Source organism: Balaenoptera acutorostrata, chromosome 8 (assembly GCF_949987535.1).
Source record: "Balaenoptera acutorostrata chromosome 8, mBalAcu1.1, whole genome shotgun sequence".
Classification (NCBI taxonomy): Eukaryota; Metazoa; Chordata; class Mammalia; order Artiodactyla; family Balaenopteridae; genus Balaenoptera; species Balaenoptera acutorostrata.
Genome location: NC_080071.1, coordinates 19567431 through 19587605, shown reverse-complemented (window position 1 = coordinate 19587605; position 20175 = coordinate 19567431).

Genomic DNA, 20175 nt, shown 5'->3' with positions numbered 1-20175 from the left:
ATTCTTCTTAGGCTCAAAGTGTCAGTGTTCTTTGCTCCTTTCAAATATTTTGGCTTTGGGTATAACGTGAAGCTTGGGAAAATGCTATTTATGAAATTTCAGTACTGTATAAAGTGGTGATGGGATTTATATGCAGCATCACTTCCTTAAACTAAGGGAAACATCATTTGTTGTCAATATTTCAGCATGAACTTGTTGCCTTGTAAGCTAAGCATTTAAGTGTGTAATTGGTACAGATTCTGTTGTGTGCTTTCTTCTGTCTAAAATATTTGGCATGTCACATCTAGAATTCTTAATTTATGTTCTGACTTGAAAGTTAAGTGAAACATGACTGTGTCGTGCACTATTTTAGGTATAGCACTTGCTTCTCATCTTTATACTTTCAATTAACTTTGCATTTTAAATTTTCATGATTATATGAAAATAGTAACCTGATTGCAGTGTCTGAAGACTTCAAAAACAGCTTTTATTTTAAAATGAAAATCTACAATAGATTCACTAGGTTAGACATTCCATAAAAATTTATTATTTGTAATATTTCTACCTTAGTAGAATTATTAAATGAAACGAAAGAAACCTACTTCTACTATGCTGGAATTTTGCCACCATGTGACTTATTGGGGCAGAGAAAACTCAGGGCTATCTTAGAATTTATGCAAAAGTACCAGGGAAACTACTTAGCAAATCATCTGAAGGCAGGGAGCTCACGTTTGCCATTATATAAAGTTCAACTTAAAATTACTTAGCAGGGAATAGTTTCTGATTAATTATTTTAAATAAATACAGAAATGTAATTCATTTACGAAAATTTATTTAAAGTATGGACATTTTGTTTCCCACCAGGAAATTAAGAAAGTAAAAATAGCAAATGAGTGAAAGTGATGGCAGTTGATGTCTTCAATAATTGTTCCTTTAAATAAATTTACAAGTACAACATTTTAAGTTATTTGGAAATGTTTAAGAATTAGTATCTTAAACTGGTGTCATTGTGGTTTTTGAAGAGATTCTAAATATTTTTCCTTTTGTGAAATATATTCTTCTATGTTTGATAATGTTTTGCATTAGCTCCCTCCACAAGCTAATACCTACATGGACTTGATGCATTATTTAGTGAAGACAGTAATCCCCTTGCTCCCGAGGGCTTCTTCTAAACAGAAAAAATGTCAGTTGGATTACAAAAATTTCAATAAATGTTAATATTAAATAGAATTTCTATAGTATAGACAATTTTTCAAAGTGCTTTAATACAAATTTTCAGATATTTGGCTTTCTTTTCTCCCTCTAGCTTTTCTTTTATGCTTCATTATTTTTCTCACCTCCTTTTAAAATATTCCCTCACTGTCTCCCAAAATTATCTTTAGTCTCTAACTAAAAAAAACCCCCAAAACTAGCTACTATTTAACTTAATCATTTTACTATTTAGCCTTCTAATAAAGGGAGAATCCCTTCGTGGTCTAAATTATTTTAGAGGTGTCACAGACAAAAACGAAACCCAGTATTTGGGAATTGTAAAGGATGTAAGGGATTTTATAATTCAATTCCCATATTTTGTTAGATGAAGAAACTGAAGATCAGAGATTGAATGACCACTAGTTATTAGCAGAACTAATGTGAGAAGCCAGTGGTGACACCTACCACACTGCCCTGCCACATCCAACATTTACTAATTAAAAAATAATTAGCATCCATCTACACCTACGTTGAATGTAAACTAACATGCCATTTAATGGTGATGATCAAATCCCCCTTCTCTTTTTATTTCTGCTAAAATATTCTGCTCACTCATGGTGAGATCAGTGAGAAAAACTAAAATAGGCTAAGGAAGAGTTGTAAAATAGTTGTCCAGCTAGGTAGGCGACCACTGGAGTGCTGAATAAAATTTAGAAATTGTGAGAATATAGAATTTCTTAGTGCAAGTAGTGATAAGAGAGTCTTCATGACTTCTTTCTATAAGGACTCTTCTTTATATGCATTGGAGTGGGAGTGAAAGATGATTTGGTAGTTGAATGTGGGACCATGTTTAGTAGCACATTATCTTACTTCTTTCTTAGTTTCTCACTAGTTCATCCTCGGCATTCACATTCTTTCAGTGCATTAAAAAATATCTTTGCTGGATTTCATCAATTCCAATCACTGTTCTTTTAGTATTCTAGCTCCTGTCCAGATTGCTACACACTGAACCTCTTAGCAAGATTTTAATTTCCCATATCCACATATGAGAGCTTTCATCTCATGCCTTCTCTGGTACTTTTTCATTTGGCATTATGAAGAGTGTATTTGTTAATGGCAGAGAAGACTTTCTTTTAAATTTTAAAAAGACTAAGCAGTCTAGGTATATTCTAGCTTTTAGCTAACATACAAGGGATGTCTACTTTTGCCTTAATGATAAATTCCACCTAAGACGTGGATTGGACAGAGAATGTGAAATATATGTCCCATAATGTGATTGCTAAATTTCTTTCTGCTATATTTCATACTATTGCTTTGTTTTGCTTTGACTGTCTTTCAAAATTAAGCCATTATGCCATATGGTTTGGAATATAATATTATATTGATGTTAGGTAATAATCCCTATTTAAAAAGTCCCTCTATTAATATAATTTCCAGGATACTTCTTAATTAAGTTGTAGATTAATACAACATTTGGGAGAATATGAGCTCTATCTAATCCTAGATTTTAATATTATCAGATATGACTAATTTTTTTTTATCATTGGTCAGTGTTATCCTACAAGAAGTTTTTCTCTCCATAACTAACAGTTTTAACTGCTAGATTTTACTCTGGGCTACATGAACCTGAATACTAGCATAGCCACTAAGAATCCGACTGCATTAGGGAAATTAACCTTACGCTGAGTGTCACCAGATCCAGCTGGGCGTGTGCTTTGCTCGAATCCTCTCAGCTGAGGGGTAGGTAGGGGCTAAACTCCAACCTGCAATTGCAGAAATATTTTTATAGTTTGCAGAAAAGCACCGTATTAGCTTATATAGCTTTAGAAACGGGCCTGCTTACACATCTTCAGAAAATGAGAACTAAAACTTCAAAATGGTTCCTGATATCTGCAAATTGAGAACTTGGGAAAAAAATACTTTAGATTTTCATCCTACATTCCCAAGAGAGCAAAAGAGATTGCATGTTTATCTTGTTGATTTAATTTTTCAACCCAGACAATAGATAGCAAGACACATGGACCCTAATTTTTATATCTCCATTGAGTTTTTAATTCCACGCCCAAACCTATTCTCTGACTTTGCCTTTAAAAAGGCACTTACATGCCTAAATTCTATCTAACTAATGCAGGATTAGAGTGATATTTACCAGTACCTCCATTTCCTCCAGTAGGCTAAATACAAGTAGTTAAATATTTTTAAAAATCCAGCTCTTTTTTCTCTTTATATAAAGTAAGGTTATTTTAGCCAAAATACTAAATTCTAGTTCATTTCCACAATGACTAGTGTTAAGCTTTTGTACTCTTCTGATCCTAGACTGGAGAAAATTATTCAAACTTAATCTGTGTTTCAGATTTTAAAATATCCTAAAAACAGAAAATCAGATTCAGATCTCAAAAAAAGTAATTTTGGATTGACTTTCAAAGTACTAATACTAATTATACTTTTCTTTTGGTAGTGTGACTTTTCTTATACCTAAGAACATATTACAAATGTCAAAACCATTGCATTTTGACATTGCAAAACATGCCTTGAACTCTTGAACTACTGTGAAAAGAATCACTGTTGTAAAGACATTGTAAGCTAGCTGAAATTCTTAAGAATGTAAAAAGATATTACCTTTCAACAGACAGGCACAAATGAATGTATATAAGAAATATGAAGAAATAAATTAGGTTTTAAAATGACAAATAGGCAATAAATTGTATAAAATATGTAGATGGAAAGTTTAGTAGTTGCAATTTAATCATTGATGCTGAAGAGAATTCCAAATTCCAAAGAGAAATGAATGATATTCAGAGGTTTCATTAATTTCTAGCCTGTGGAAATATGCATTTTATAGTAATATATGTATACTTATTTTGTTTAAAAATAACAGTATTTTAGAATTTAGTATGAACTCAGTGATAGCCTTCATACCAAATGTTTAACTTTACCAAAAGCAAGTCATAAAAGTATTTATTTTAAAGCTTTTAAAAATATTATTGCATAACTTTCAGTTGCCTCCAGATGTAAATAGGTATCTGCCTAAATGTTATATTTTTATGTATGCATTTTCCAAAAATGTATTGTTTTGTAAAGTGGCAAAGATAATAAATTAAGCACTCCTTGAACTTGTTTCTGTGAAGCATATAGAGCTCTATTTTAAATAAAAAGAAAAAGTGTCATATTCCAGTTTCTATACAATTATGTTCTATTATTTTAAAATCATATTTATATTTGCATGCAGTATATGGAGGGGGTTTTGGAAATTTAAATGCTGGCTCCATGGGCACTGGAATTTTCCTTCCTTCCTTCCCGGAAGAGACACTTGCTTCTTCAACAGCTATTTCTCTACATGAGACTTAGGACAATAGCCTTTGTTTTTCCTTTTTCCTGTAGAGTAACAGGAAAAATATTTGAGCTGGGTTGGCCTGCTTTCAAGCCTAAAGTAGCTTCCTTCACACTTAAAATAAAAGCCTAACACTCACGAGGTCTACAAGCACCTTGGGGATATGGACCCTGACAACCTCTCTGCCCTTATTTCCGGCATCCCATTATCTCCAGCCCCAGCTGTTCTGGAGACACCTGCTTCTTGCTGTTCCTTGAACTTGCCCTACACATACCTGTCCAAGGGATTTGCTCTATTTCCTCTGCCTGTTCCTTCTCTAGACATTTGTATGGCTTAAGTTTCTGTTCGAAAACCATCACACCAAACAGACCTTTCTTGCCACCCTTTCTAGAGCAGCACCCTTGTCATTCCATCCACTCCGTCTGTTTTATTTTTCTTTATGGCATTCTGCATTAGCTGGCATTATATTATATCATGTGTCTTGTAGTATGTAGAATCATGGTGACTAAATCCTTGAGCACTAGAATTAGGGGTAATTTCAGTTAAGTTTGAAGATGTAGTTTTAAAACATTAAGACTAATATATTGCTTTGCACAGTGAGTAATACTGTATGGAATGCATTAACTACCCCCCTCCCCCCAGAAATGTCTGTAATAAAACCCTATCAAGAATAGTTTAGCCAAATTCATAGTGGCTGTTCCAGACTGACATTATGAGAAAATTAGGTTGTTTGGTTTATACTTCCAACCCTACAAAGATTTTTCTAGGACTTAGCATAAGAGAAGCAGAACCCTGCATTGGTTTTATTTTTGGTGTGGGTTCTGAAGTTCTTTTGCTTCTTCATTTTTTTTCCATTTGGGGGGCAGTTTTGTTGATGTGTCCTCATTATCTTGCATTAAGTGGGTACTAGCCAGATTTACAAGCCAAATATTCATGCTCAACAATCATTAAATCAGGTTCTCATCTGGCTTCATCATTAGCTTCTTCTTGGAGTTGAGGAGAAAGGCAAAATATATTTATTTTACATCAACCTAGATTGTGAAACCTATGCAATAAATAAAACAAGTGGTTTAGTTTCAGCAGCATTAGTGTTAGTATTTTATCCTCAGCTCTAATTTTGTAATAACTTTTTAGCATTTGATTTTTTAGCACTAATGTGTGCAAAAGTTGAACATTCACGCTGATGAAATGATTCACCTAATGAGTGAACTTAACAATTGACGAGTTACCTTTCTTCCCTTAGGATGGATTCCTGGAGATCAGGGAATTACTAAATCCAGGCTGTTTTATGGGATGTTCTAGAAGAGATTTATGACTTTTATGACTTTTAGAGGAAATAAATGTATGTTCAGTTAAGGAGGGTTATGAAAACTTCAATTTGAATAGTTTCTTTAAAATTATTTAATAAGAAACATTTTTCTATAGTTTTTTTAATGCTATATCTAACAATGTTATAATTAAAATCGCTTCTATAATTAAAATAAGTTAAAATTATTTTCCTCTCATATATTAGTCAACAAATCTTTATCAAATATTGCTGCTGCATAGTATCATAAGAGTCATTGTAGGTGGTGCTAAGAAACCAGTAATCTCCTGCACTTAAGAAGATAATCTATTAAGGAAGACAAAGCATGTACACAAATTGCTATCTAGCCTTAGAAGCTAGTAATACAGAGAAGTCATAAGGAAGAAAATTATTAAGGCTGAGTGTGGGTACAGATATCAAATGATAACAAAGACAAAGAAATGAAGTATGAGTTAAGCTGGAAGAGTCAAGAAAACTACTGAGTTGATACTGTAAGATGGGAAAGATCTGTATAAGTGGAATAAACAGAGAAGTCCTTGGTAGGAAAAAATATCTGAAAGTCAGGAATGCTCATGGCAGTGAGTAAACACGGAACTAGAATGGAGGGTCTGATGAGGGTCAATATTTAAACTTGATTCTGCCTTTGAGGGAGACTGAAGGGTTTAAAGCAGCAAAGATAATGTGACGTTGGTATTTAATAAAGGCAGTAAAAGAGTTATCTTCTTAGGAGATTTATCAAAGTAACCTGAAACTCCCACCATTACCTTTCTTCCCTAATTGGTCAATATTTAGAGAGAGCAGACAGGTGAAGAATTTCAAGATAAGCTGTACGGTTGGTGTCATGTAGGTGTCTCTATATGGTACTTTTCCCCTGCTTTTTACTGTGTCTTAAAAGAAAAGCAAATTTTATTCACAAGGAAGAGAAAAATTAAATGAAAAATTATTAAAGATAATTAAAGATTTCATCTTTAGTAATTTAGTTTTATCACAAATATGACCCAGGGTATTTTAAAACACACACACACACACACACACACACATACACACACACACACACACACACACAGAAACAATCATCTTAAAAAGTCTTTCTTGTAATTTTATCTATGCATGAAGAAATTTCCAGGTGCCACTGAACTGTGTGCAGTAAATTTCAAATATAATCAAATTCGGTTTAGAAATACTAATGGTGATTTCATAGAAGAACACTTGCTTCAGCAACTTAGGAAATTACACTTGATTTTCTTTTGAGTGTTACTCAATTGTGCTTGAAATTGTTCATTTGAACTCTTCTAAACAAGAAGCAGGTGGTTAAATGTGGGCGCTGTTTCACATTTACACAAAACATTCCAAACACAATGCACTTTTGCCATTCGAATCTCAACCAGCTCTCTCTTCTCTCTCATAGCCTGTCCTTCCTAGGCCATTTGATTTGACCTCACTACATCCCTGAAGGGAGAATTTGTTCAAAAGTAGTTACCTGCTAGGAAGCATCAGACTATTTTTACAATCTTCCAGCTAAAGCTTTTAATGTGGCAACTGCTGGTTACTGAAGCAGTTTAGGAAAAAAGGAACTGCTGAGTTTGCCTTTTATTTTCAAATGGAGAAACACAAGGTGACACAATCGCATGAGATACAAGTGAACCAGAAACGAGGAAATACAGCCTAGTTTTCTGCACAGAGCAAAAACAAGACTTTCAATTCTATACCGCAATCTGGATCTTTGCTTTTATATAATATGTGAACTAGTTTATAAAATGTGCTTTTCTCTAAGTCAGCTTTTCCTTTATCAGAAATGCATGGGTGATATCATGAACCTCTTACTGAGAATCCATTTGCTGAAGAGTACTTATTAAATAGCCCAAATTTATAATCAGGTAGGAAGATTACATTCACAGAAATTCATAGAAATACATAGACGTAGCTATTTCTTTATTTCTTCTTTCCTTTCTGAAACAAACTTCTGTAGGATATATTCTCTCCCATCTCCCCTCTCCATTCCTCAGTCCACTGTAATAGACCTTTTCTCTCATTGCTCCTCTAAAATATCCTTCTCTATGCTCAGGAATGACCGTATATAGCCTAGTGCAGAAAACACTTTACCCTTTTCTTTCTTAGTCCTTCTAGGATCTTTGACACAGAATGTCCTCTCCCAGAATTATTTTTCCTTATTTTCTGAAATATCATTTTCTTCTGGTTCTCCTCCTACTACCTCTTTTTCTCTTTTTCAGTGTGCTCCACAAAGTTTCTTTTCTCTGTGTATCCCTAAAATGCTAATATTTACCCAGGATTCTGGCTTTGGCTCTTTTCAGCCTAAAAATTCCCTTTTGGTGATCTCATCTGCTCTTTTTCTTTAACAAACCTACACATTTGTTCCAGACTTCTAACATCCAGTCCTAATTTTTAGTTGCTTCCTGATGTATCCACTCTGATGTGCTACAATTACTTGACTCAAATGTCAAAATGTCCTTTTTGTATCTGACTTCGTTTGCTTAGCATAATGTATTTGAGAATCGTTCATGTCGTTAGATGTATCTGCAGCTTGTTCTTTTGTATTGCTGGGTACAATTCTGTTGTATTAACATATCATAATTTGTTTATCCAGTTACCTTTGGGCATTTGTGTTTTCCAGTTTGGAGCTATTATGAATAAGTCTGCTATGAACATTCATGCAAAAGTTTTATTGTGGATATGTATTTTCGTTTCTCTTGGGTAAATACCTAGGAGTGTAATTTCTGGATCAAATGATAAGTGAAAACCATTGTCCAAAGTATTTGTACCGTTTTATACTCTCACTGTCAATGTATGAGGTAATAGTTGCTCCCAACTTTTTCATTTTAGCCTTTCTAGTGACAATGCAGTAGTATCTCCTTGTTGTTTTTTAAAATTTAATTATTTTAGTTATTTATTTTTGGCTGCATTGGGTCTTCGTTGCTGGGCACGGGCTTTCTCTAGTTACGGTGAGCGGGGGCTACTCTTCGTTGCGGTGCGCGGGCTTCTCGTTGCAGTGGCTTCTCTTGTTGCAGAGCATGGGCTCTAGGCGCACGGGCTTCAGTAGTTGTGGCGCACGGGCTTTGTTGTTCTGTGGCATGTGGGATTTTCCCCGGCCAGGGCTTGAACCCGTAACCCCTGCATTGGCAGGCGGATTCTTAACCACTGCACGACCAGGGAAGCCCTCCTTGTTATTTTAAATTGCAATTTTGTGATGGCTAATGATATTTGGCTTCATTTCCTGTGAGTATTGACTCATATATTGGGAGGTATGTTAAAATATTTTGCCCATTTTAAAATCGGTTGTTTGTTTTCTTATTGTTGAGTTGTGAAAGTTCTTTATATAGACTAGATACAAATATTTTGTCAAACTGAACTCATTTTTTTCATGACAAACCTGTGCTCTTGCCTATGATTCTCTTGTTCCACCCAGTAACCAAGTCCTATTGTTTCTAGTTCCTTAGTATGACTATTCCTCCTCTCCATCTTTATGCCGCTACTGTTTTAGCTCATTTCTACTCTTTATGTTTCCTCCTTTTCGGATAACATTAGCAATAGTTCTAAAACATACGTATGATGGCTCTAAATCATAAAAAGTAGAGGGCAAAATCTCATTCTCCTTCTTTCTGATTATCAAATAGGAATAAGCAAGTTCTATATACTTTGACCAACAAATCCTTGGAAAAAAGAACATCTTTCCAGAAGTTGGCAGTATTCCCCCTTTGCAGATGACATGTTATCCTTGCTACTGGAATCAGTCTTCTGAGCCCATATCTAGTTTACTGATAGTTTTGTCCTGAGTTGTCCATACTCCAAATGATTTCTATCCTTTTTAACTTATCATTCAATGTATTGTTTTATGGTCTGGAATATGGTTTATCTTGGTGAGTACTCTGTGTGCACTTGAAAACAATATGAATTCTGTAGTTTTGTGTATAGTGTTCTATAATAGTAAACAAAGACACATTACTTGATAGAGTTTTCAAGTCTTTTTAAACTATCTGATTTCTATTTTCTATCAGTTACTGAAAGAAAGATGTTGAAAACTCCAAATATAATTGTGGATTTGTCGGTTTCTGCTTTCACTCAGTCAGTTTTTGTTTATGTATTTTGAAGCTGGTTTTAGGTGCATTCACATTTAGATTTTATGTCTTCTTGTTAATGGATCCCTTTATTATTATGAGATATCTCTTTTGAAATCTCATAATATTCTTATTCTGAAATATGCTTTGTATGATATTAATATAGCCAATGCAGCTTTCTTGTAGATTGTATTTAAAGTGGATTTCTTGTACACGGCATATAGTTGGGTCTTACATTTTTAGCAAGTCTGATAACCTCTGACTTTACAAAATTGGAGTGTGTAGACCATTTATATTTAATATAATGATCAATATATTTAATTTTAATTTATTACCTTGCTATTTTTTTGTAGTTTTCTCATCTGTTCTTTTATTTTACTTTTTTCCTTCTTATTTTATTTTGAACTAGTTCACTACTTTTACCTTTCTAATTTATTTCCTCTGTAACTTAGCGACATCTTTTTTTTTTTTTAAGGGATCACTGTAGGTTTTACAATATGCAAATTTAATTAATTTATCCTAATCTACCTTCAAATACTGTCATATCAGTTTACATATAATGTAAGAATTTTACAAAATATATTTCCATTTTCTTCCTCCTTTGTGTTTTTATTGTTGTACAATTTACTTCTATATATGTTATAATTTCACAATATATTGACTTAATTTTCACTTTAAATGGTCGGTTATGTTTTAAATAAATTAAAATCCTTAAATGAGCACTATTTTTTCATCATATTTACTATAGCTGATGCTCTTGTTTTCTTTGTGTAGATTTGAGTTTTAATCTGAGGTTATTTTCTTCAGTCAGAAGATTTTCCTTTAACATTACTTATATAGCACCAAATTCTCAGCTTTTGTTAATCTGAAAATACCTTTCATTTCTGAAGAATATTTTCACTGGACATAGAAATCTAAATTGCTTTGTTTTGTTTGTCAGCACTTTAAAGATGTTGTTGTGTTATCTTCTAGTTTGCATTATTTCTGATAAAAAGTCAGTGGTAATTCTTGTCTTCCTCTGTATTATCATCTTTTTTTGCTTTTTTCTTCAAATAGGAGGCTTCAAGTATGTTTATATTAGACAACCTGATATTGTTCCATGGGTAGCTGAGATTCTAATCATCTTTTTTCTGCTGCTTCTTTTCTGTGTTTGATTCATTTCTATTGCTTATGACAAAGTTTATTGTCTCTTTCTTTTGCATTTTCCAATCTGCTTATATACCTTTCTAGTGAAATTTCCATTGCTGATATTATGCTTTTTTCAGCTCTAGAAGTATTGTTTGGATCTTTTATACACCTTTTCTTTTCTCATTATTTTCATGTGTACTTTTATGTGTCCTTGAGCATATTTATAGTAGCTGTTTTAAAATCTTTGTCTTCCTTTGGGTCTATTTCTTTTAACTGCTTTTTCTCTTGTTTATAGATTATATTTTTCTTCCTCTTTGCATGTCTAGTAATTTTTTATTAGAAGCTGAACATTGTAAAGACTACATTTAGTGAGTGTCTGGATTTTATTGTCATCCTTTTAGGAGAGTTGAAGTTTGATTTAGAAGGCATTTAAGGGGCTTGGAGAATAGTTTTATCCTTTCAAATCTTGTTTTCAAGATTGTTTTGTTAATCTAGCTACTTTTGTTAAAGTAGCCTAACTCTAGGGCTAGTTCAACACTATTACAAAGGTGTGACCCTCCTGGGGTTTCAACTGAATGCCCCAGGTTTCAGTAAGCTCTCTATACACTGCCTGGTCAGTACTCAAACATTTCCCAGTCCTGTGTGAGCTCTGGGAATTGTTCAGTTTACAACTTCTCAATAATTGTTCTTTGCCTTTTCTCATTAAGATTCACCTAAGCATGCACTGTACTATATTTGGCAAAAGATTCAAGGGTACCTCTTTGCAGACATTTGAAGCTATTTCTCTGTGAAGCTCCCTCCTGTTCTGCAAATATGAGTTATCTTAGCCTTCTCAAACTCCAAACTCCATCTCCTTAATTTAATGAGCTTGGTTCCTCCTCTCTCCTCACAATCCTCCAGGAAGTGCCTCTAGGAAAAAATCCTGGGCAATGGTGGGGCTGCCTGTTTCATGTGTTTCCCTCATTTTAGCAATTATAATCCTGTGCTTCCTATTGTTGGATGTCTGAAATATATATATATATGTAAATATATTATATATAATATAAAATATGTAATACTCCATGTATAGTTGGCCCTTGAGCAATCAATGTTGGGGTTAGGGGTGCCAACTTTTCATGCAGTTGAAAATCCGCATATAACTTATAATCAGTCCTTCATATTTACGGTTCCTCCCTATCTGCTGTTTGGCATTCAGGGATTCCACCAACCACAGATGGTGTAGTCCTGTAATATTTACTAGTGAAAAAAATCCTCATCTAATGAAGCCACACAGTTCAAACCAGTGTTGTTCAAGGGTCAACTGTATATTACACAAGTATATTTACATATCTATTTCACATATATATTGTGCATATATTTCATTCATTTCAGATTTTTAACTCTTTATGGCAGGGAGGCAATTAGAGCACCAGATGGTCTGTCATGGATGGAAGCAGAAGTATCTACTTTTATTTTTTAAGTTTTTGATGTATGAAATGTGTTTTTCGAATTACTTATCAATAAGCTTATCTATTCTGTGGACTAGGTCTTTTGAAACTGAATCAAATAGAGTAACTACAATAAAATTTTGGACAGGTACAAGTCATTAAGCCGTGTTTATACTAAAGAGGGCAGAAACAGGGAATGAGAGAGAGAGAGAAAGATCACAAGGGCTTCACAATCATTTGTTCATATTGAGGAGTTAGTATAGACAGATGGTGGGAGGTGGCAAATAATTACTTTGAGGTACAGACTACTTGTAAGCAGACAAGCATTTCCAAAATTGTCTCTGCAATGTTCAATTTCATTGTAGAAATAGCTTGAAAATAATATTTTCTAGCATGCTTATGTTACTTGGATCTTTAGTTTTAGATCGCCATGAAATTTGCAGTTTTTACAGAACGCTAGAACAAAACCATTGATTATTATTCTAAATGAATGTAGGTAATTATATATACTTTTGACACTTCCATCTTATTTCTGACAGTTACAAGTTTTTCTTCTCTGGAATTGGGGGTTGGAGTGGCAAGTGCCTGACATCCTTCCTAATATAACACTTATATTCCTCTTTCTTACTACCACTTTTTCTTCTTTTCCTTTCTGATTATGTGTATTTTTCCATTTCCTACTCTAGTTACTCAAGAAGCATTAGATAATAGGAATTATAGTGGTGAGGACTGGTTTGGAAGGGGAAAAGAATTTTGCTTCATTACTTCCTCCTTCACATGGCTTGGTCACCTTTGAATCATGACCCATGTGAATCTAACTTAATGTCTTTTGAGGCTAGATTCATGAAACCAGAGCTTGTTATCAAAATTTGAGAACAAACAACTCTAGGGGCAGGTTGACACAGTCTCCAGTGACTTTCAGTACTATCATAATGTACGTTCTTTGATGCCCACTCTAAAGAAATAGTAATGCTGAATTACTGCAAATTGATTCTGGTTTCAGTTGAGAGAGCTTATTTAACACATAAAGAGACAATATGTGTTTGCTTAAGACTATATAATACATATCATTTAGATTAAACAAATGATAGGAAATTTAACTTTTTTGTACCAATGCTCCTTTTTCCTTCTGTTAATTTCTCTGAATGAAACACGCGTAAAACTGACTTCAGCATTACAGGAAATAGGTCACTTTTCCAAAAACGCAATTTTAAAATATTGTACTCTATAATACAGATCATACCAATAGTTCTTAATTGTATTTGTTTCTGGTCAATGATATTTTAAGAATGTGATGTGTTCTCCCCATATAAAAATTTTTACACACACAAACACTCACAAGATTGTGCATTCAATCCAAGGTGTCTTTAAAGACCATGAATATATCCCATGTTAAGGCAATATTCTGGATGAAGGTAGAAGAGAAACGTATGTTTTGCTTGAGACAGAGAACTGATATGTGTTGAACATTTACTTTTTTTTTTTAAATTTTATTTATTTATTTATGGCTGTGTTGGGTCTTCGTTTCTGTGCGAGGGCTTTCTCTAGTTGCGGCAAGTGGGGACTACTCTTCATTGCGGTGCGCGGGCCTCTCACTGTCGTGGCCTCTCCCGTTGCGGAGCACAGGCTTCAGACGCGCAGGCTCAGCAATTGTGGCTCACGGGCCTAGTTGCTCCGCGGCATGTGGGATCTTCCCAGGCCAGGGCTCGAACCCGTGTCCCCTGCATTGGCAGGCAGATTCTCAACCACTGCGCCACCAGGGAAGCCCCATTTACTTTTTTAATGTAAATTATTTCATTTATCTCCTTTGAGGCAGACTGTATTTTCCGAAAATGGCAATAATTTTTTTTGGTCTCACGTACCCTTCCAGAACATTGCTACTGTCCCTTCTATGGAAGCTATTTCTCTTCCACTTGAACTTATGGGGCCTGTGTGACTGTCTCAATGAAAAGAATGCAGCAGAAGTGACATCCATGACATCCATCCGTGTCACACAAGGTAATACATCTTCTTATTGGCTCACTACTTCTCTAAAAACGTTCACTCTTGCAATCCAACCACCTTGTTGTAATGAAGCTCAGGACACATGGAAAGATTACATGTAGGTGTTCTGGCTAATAGCCCCAGTAAAGATTTAAGCCAACAGTCAATATCAACCAGCAGGCATGTGAGTTAACAAGCCTTCAGGTGATTCCAGGCCCCAGCCTACAAATCATTTGCAAGATTTTAGTCTACCAGCTGACGTCCCAAACATCATGGAGCAGAGATAAAATGTGAATTCAGTCATCAGCCTTTAAGCTGCCCCTGCTAAGGCTGAGTTGAGCAGAGATGAGCAATCCCCACAGAGTTTTTCTCCACTTGCAGATTCCTGTGCAAAGTAAATGTCATTCTTTTAGGTCATTGAGTTTTAGGGTGGTTTTACAGGCAGGAGTAAACAGTTGGAACACATTTGGGTTTCAGGAAGTAACATACAGCCAAAACTAAAGCAAATATATGTGGAAATAGCTTTTGGACTAGGACTCAGGCAGAAATGAGAAGCATCTTTAAGACAGTGTTAGTGCAATCTTAAAGGGGTCAAGGAAATCAGTAGAGGAAGCCTCATGGATCTTAAAATAGCTTTCAGTGAAGACTTAAAGGAAGAGGAAAATGCTGGAAGCTGGAGGAAAAGATACTCTTGTTATGTAGTGAAAGAAAGTTTAGCAACAATGTCTCCTGCAATGAGGTGGAAAATAAGAAATATACCTATCTTCTAGCTAAGAAGAATTGCCGAAAGAGGGTTGAATGTACTTTGCCTCTTGTCTGCTTCTAGCTGCCTGTAGTAAAATGCAAGGAAGAAAGATGAGCTAAAGAAAGAACTGTTATATATAAAGTCTCTAGGACTTGCTGGGTTGGAAAAGAAAACTGTTTCTCATTCCCAGCCTCTCCAGATGGCAAATGATACTAAAATTAAGATGTGGCTTCTGAGCAGAGATCAAATCCAGGGTGCTGTCAGGAAAATGTGGTCTAAATATAAAACCTTTTGTTAAAGCCTCATAAAGGTTTTAGATAGTGCCTTACAGACCATTTCAAACAGACAAAAGGCCCTCTAGGGATCTTAGTAGGTGCCTCACAGATTCATTCTATACAAACAATAAGCTTTTTAAGAATCTTAAAGGAGGTGGCCTTAAAGAGAGCTCAAGTGAGAAAAAGGCTTATCCCAGTGAGATTTGGACATATTTCTATTCTCTAATGGGGTGGATTATAAACTGATTCATAAGAAACCCACAAAGTGTTTAAAGGAATTTTATCTCCTTGTACTGAAAATGATAGAGATAGTACAACATAAAAAGATATATTTGGACCCCTCAAAATCTATGGACAGTAAGCAGATTGAAAAACCACTCAACTGCAAAGGTAACCTATATTGTAGGGAATAGAAAAATGAGTCAGTGTTTGGAAAGAGCCCAAAAAGCAGAGCAAAAAGTCATGGAGAATTCCTGGTAGTAGGACTGAGCACTAATCAGGGAACTGGTAACATGTACCTGGCTGTATTTCAGAATTGTTACGAACCAGTGACTGCTGTGTTTCATCTATTTTACCTTTTTTGACTATGAGTACATTTAATGGTTTTCCTCTGTCTAACACATCATTGCATCTCAGGTGTATGTGGAGTTGATGAATCATGTCTTTAATTCACAGATCTGCAGATCAAGAGGAATGGCACTCAAGGTGCTTAACCCAAGGAACCACACCCAAAAAACTTGATCAAACTTAGATGACAAGATCCTAAACCTCAAGTCTAAGCTTGATGAGCTTGGGAGAGAGGTCTTGGGGAAGAAAGTGAGTGTATTTTGCTTGTGGAAGAGATGTGAATTGGTATGGCCTGAAAGTTAATCATGGTATATTTTAGTTTTCAAGAGCAGCCTCTACTCTACTTTTGGCCCCAAGTGATCTTCCAGAACATTGCCACTCCCCCACTAATGGACTACATATCCCATTCCCTAAAACCTGGCAGACCTTGGTGGCTACCTCAAAGAATAGATTGCTATAAAAAGTGATGCTGTTTGGCTTCTGAGGCTAGAGCACAAAAAGAAATAGAGCTTCCACCTAACAGCTCTTTCTCTTGGAATGCTTATCTTTGGAACCCCATGTTGTGAGGAAGCCCAAGCTACCGGGAGATGTAGATGTTCTGACTGACTGCACCAGCTAAAGGGTCAGACCACAGCCAGAATCAATTGCCAGACTTGTGAGTAACTAAGCCTTTTCATGATTCTAGCCCTAGCCTTCAAGCTGCCCCAGCTGATACTAAGTAGAGCAGAGATGAGCTATCCCTACCAGACTCTGATCATATCACAGAATTATTAACAGAATAAATATCATTTTTAAGCCACTAAATTGTGAGGTGGTGTGTTATGCAGCAATAGATAACTCAAATAACCACCAAGAATACTGTAAACTAGGTATGATCATCAATTTTTACAGACAAGGAAATACGCTGACAGCCACATAGCACATAAGTGGAAGAGCTGAGTTGTGGATCTCAGGGTGCCTAAATCCACAGTTGGAGTTCCTTCCACTCTTTGAAACCCTCTGTAAAAGGGCATAGGTTGACCAGAAAGACATTGAGTGGAACTAGATTGAGCTCTAGACTGAGAAGATTGAGCCCAGCAGAAGGAAGATGAGATTTGTAGCCTGCTAAATGTAGAGGCCTTCCTTGAAGACAAGATACATTTTGCTGTCAAAAAATTTATAGTCAAATTCTGTTCTTACATTTATGAGTTTTTGTGTGACCGCAAACATGCTATATAACTTCCCTGTGTGCAAGTTTCCTCAATCAGGAAACGATGATATAATGTCTGTCTTGTAAAATTGTTGTAAGAATTATAATTTTTTGTATGAAAATAAGAGAAACTATTATTATTAGTCTGACTATCTTACTGTAGTCATCTGAAAGTCCTGGGGGAATATGAGTGTCCTACATCCACTGCTCTTTGACCTTTGATCAAAATGTCAACACTGAACCTGGCCATTGTTCCTTTCTCTTTGGAAACACTGCCATCTCTTTCCCTAGTTTCAGATACTCACTGCCCTCTGGGGCTCTAGCTATCAGAAATCTGCCACTTCCCCTAATCCTCAGAAAGTTTCTTCATATCTCCTTCCCCTACCACAAACTTTTCTGCCTTGAATTTTAGCTAAAATAGATTATTTATTTAATGACATTCAGGTGCAAGTGAGGCTTAACCCTGTAAGACCTTTGCACTTTAAAAGAACAGCTCATTAACTACTATGAGTCTCTACTTGGTAGAATTAGTGGGAGAGGCAATTTTTGTTCCCAGAGTTCTTGGCCTACTCTCTCTTTCCTCCCACAATAAGCAAAAAATATTCCTGAAAGTTACTTTGTAACCTCTCTGCACTCCTTTTGTAAAACACTCTATATCCCAACAGGGCCCAATAGAAATGAATTTGTTGCCAACAGGGCCCAATAGAAATAAATTTGTTGCCTGAGGAGAGAATCGAGGTTGGCAGTAAGAACACAAATGAACTCTATTTTAAAGTTACAATTTCTTTACTACCTTTCACTCTCCTCACATAGTGGATGGAGTTGGTTGGGGGAGAAGGCTACCATTTATTGACCGCCTTGAAGTACTTGATGTAGCTCTCATTGTATTCCATTGTTTGCTTGGGTATTTACTGTCTGGATTAGCCAAACCTTATTTTCTTAAAAATATGTTCATTATTAGTGATTATTTGAATCCTATGGGGGGGGCAGGAGAAAGGGATATTTATGTTGTTCCTATGCCTCTGGAAAGGTGAGTTCACTCCATTTTGTTTGATACTGAGAACAAAGCACTACTCTATGCGATGCTGTAGAGGCTCATGAGGTAGACATTACAGAGAACAAAGTGTATAACTAGAAGGTCTTTGGAACAGGCATTTGGTTCATTCTTTAGGAAATATGCAAGAGAGGTTTTTACAGTTCAGGCCAATGAGCGAGATGAAGAAAGAGAATAAGAGTAGATAGAGCTTGTGTTGTATCATACATATTTTTATCAATTCATACCCTCCCCAATATACATAAAATAAAACTTATAATTCATTATAATTTAATAAAGATATAAAAAAAATTGTCCTAAACAGTATTGAACAGCCCCCATCCAAATCTCTAGCTTCATTTCTAGTCAATGTAAAGTTGTCCACTTCATTACATTCCCTTTGGATTTATTACTTTGAGGTTTCATTTTGTTCAAGTGCTCTGTCTTATAATAATTAAACCCACAATTTTATTATGGTAACCTTCCACTTTCTTTAGCATCAGTCTTGTTCCCTTTGATCATGGATTCCTCTGTCCAGGGCTCTTTTGCTCCATTAATGCCACTATATGGTGCTGGTACCTCTTCTAGTCTCAAAGGCTGGCTGTGTACCAGACTTTCCTGAGGAGTTTTGAAAATTATAGATTTCTAAGGCCCATCCAGAGCTACTGCATCATAATGCTTTTCATATCTGTTCCTTCATTTTCATTCTCATTACCACCCAAGTCCAAATCTTCATTTGCTGGGTTGTTGCAATTATTTATTAATTGTTGCCTCCAACTAGTCTCTTGTCTCCCCAAGAATGCCTTTGCCAGATTAATCTTCCTAAAATAGTGCATCACACATATTGTCCCAATGTTCAATAATTGTTAATGTATCCCTCAGGAATATAATCAATTATCTTTAGGGTGGCATTGAAAACTTCTACAATTTAGCTTCTACATACCTTTTCAACGTACTTCAGTCCTTATCTGACTTGACTTCCCACCAGTACATGTCTGATGAATCTTTCTGTCTTAGTTTAGACTCCTATAACAAAATACTATAGAGTGAATAGCTTCTTAAAAAACAAATATGTATTTTTCACAGTTCTGGATGCTGGGGAGTCTAATATCAAGGTGCTGGCAGATTCAGTGTCTGGCGAGATCACTCTTCCTGGTTTGTAGATGGCTGCCTTCTTGCTGTATCCTCACATGGCAGAGAAGGGAGCTCTGGTTTACCCTCCTCTTCTTATAATGGTGCTGATCCCATCATTGGAGCTCTACTCTCATGACCTTATCTAAACCCTCCCAAAGACCCCACCTCCTAAGACCATCACATTGGGTGTTAGGGCTTCAACATATGAATTTTGGGAACATAAAAAGATTCAGTCCAGGAATTCCCTGGTGGTCCAGTGGTTAGGACTCAGTGCTTTCACTGTCATGGCCCTAGGTTTGATTCTTGGTCAGGGAACTAAGACCTTGCAAGTCACGTGGCATGGCCAAAAAACATTCAGTCCATAACACCTTCCTTCTTACTAAAAGACTTTCTTCCTATGATTTCTTTCATATCATAAATTCTTTCTTAAATTTTATGTTGAAATAATTTCAGACTTTCAGAAAAGTTGCTAGTATAAACACTTCCTTATTACCCTTCACTCAGATTCTCCGTGTTAACATTTTACTATATTTGCTATAACATTTTCTCTCTCTTTCATCCATATATATATAGCAGACATGATGCTTCTTTACCTCTACCTGCTTCAGTATGTATCTCCTAAACACAAAGACATTCTCTTAGATAACCACAGTAGTATAATGATCAAAATAGGAAATTAACATTGATACAATATTATTATCTGATCTACAGAAAATGTGGATTAAGCAAGGCACAAATGAAAGAACATATTTTCAAAATATATGGATATGAAAAAGCCTTACATTGAGAATAAAAAAAGAACTCTTATAATTCA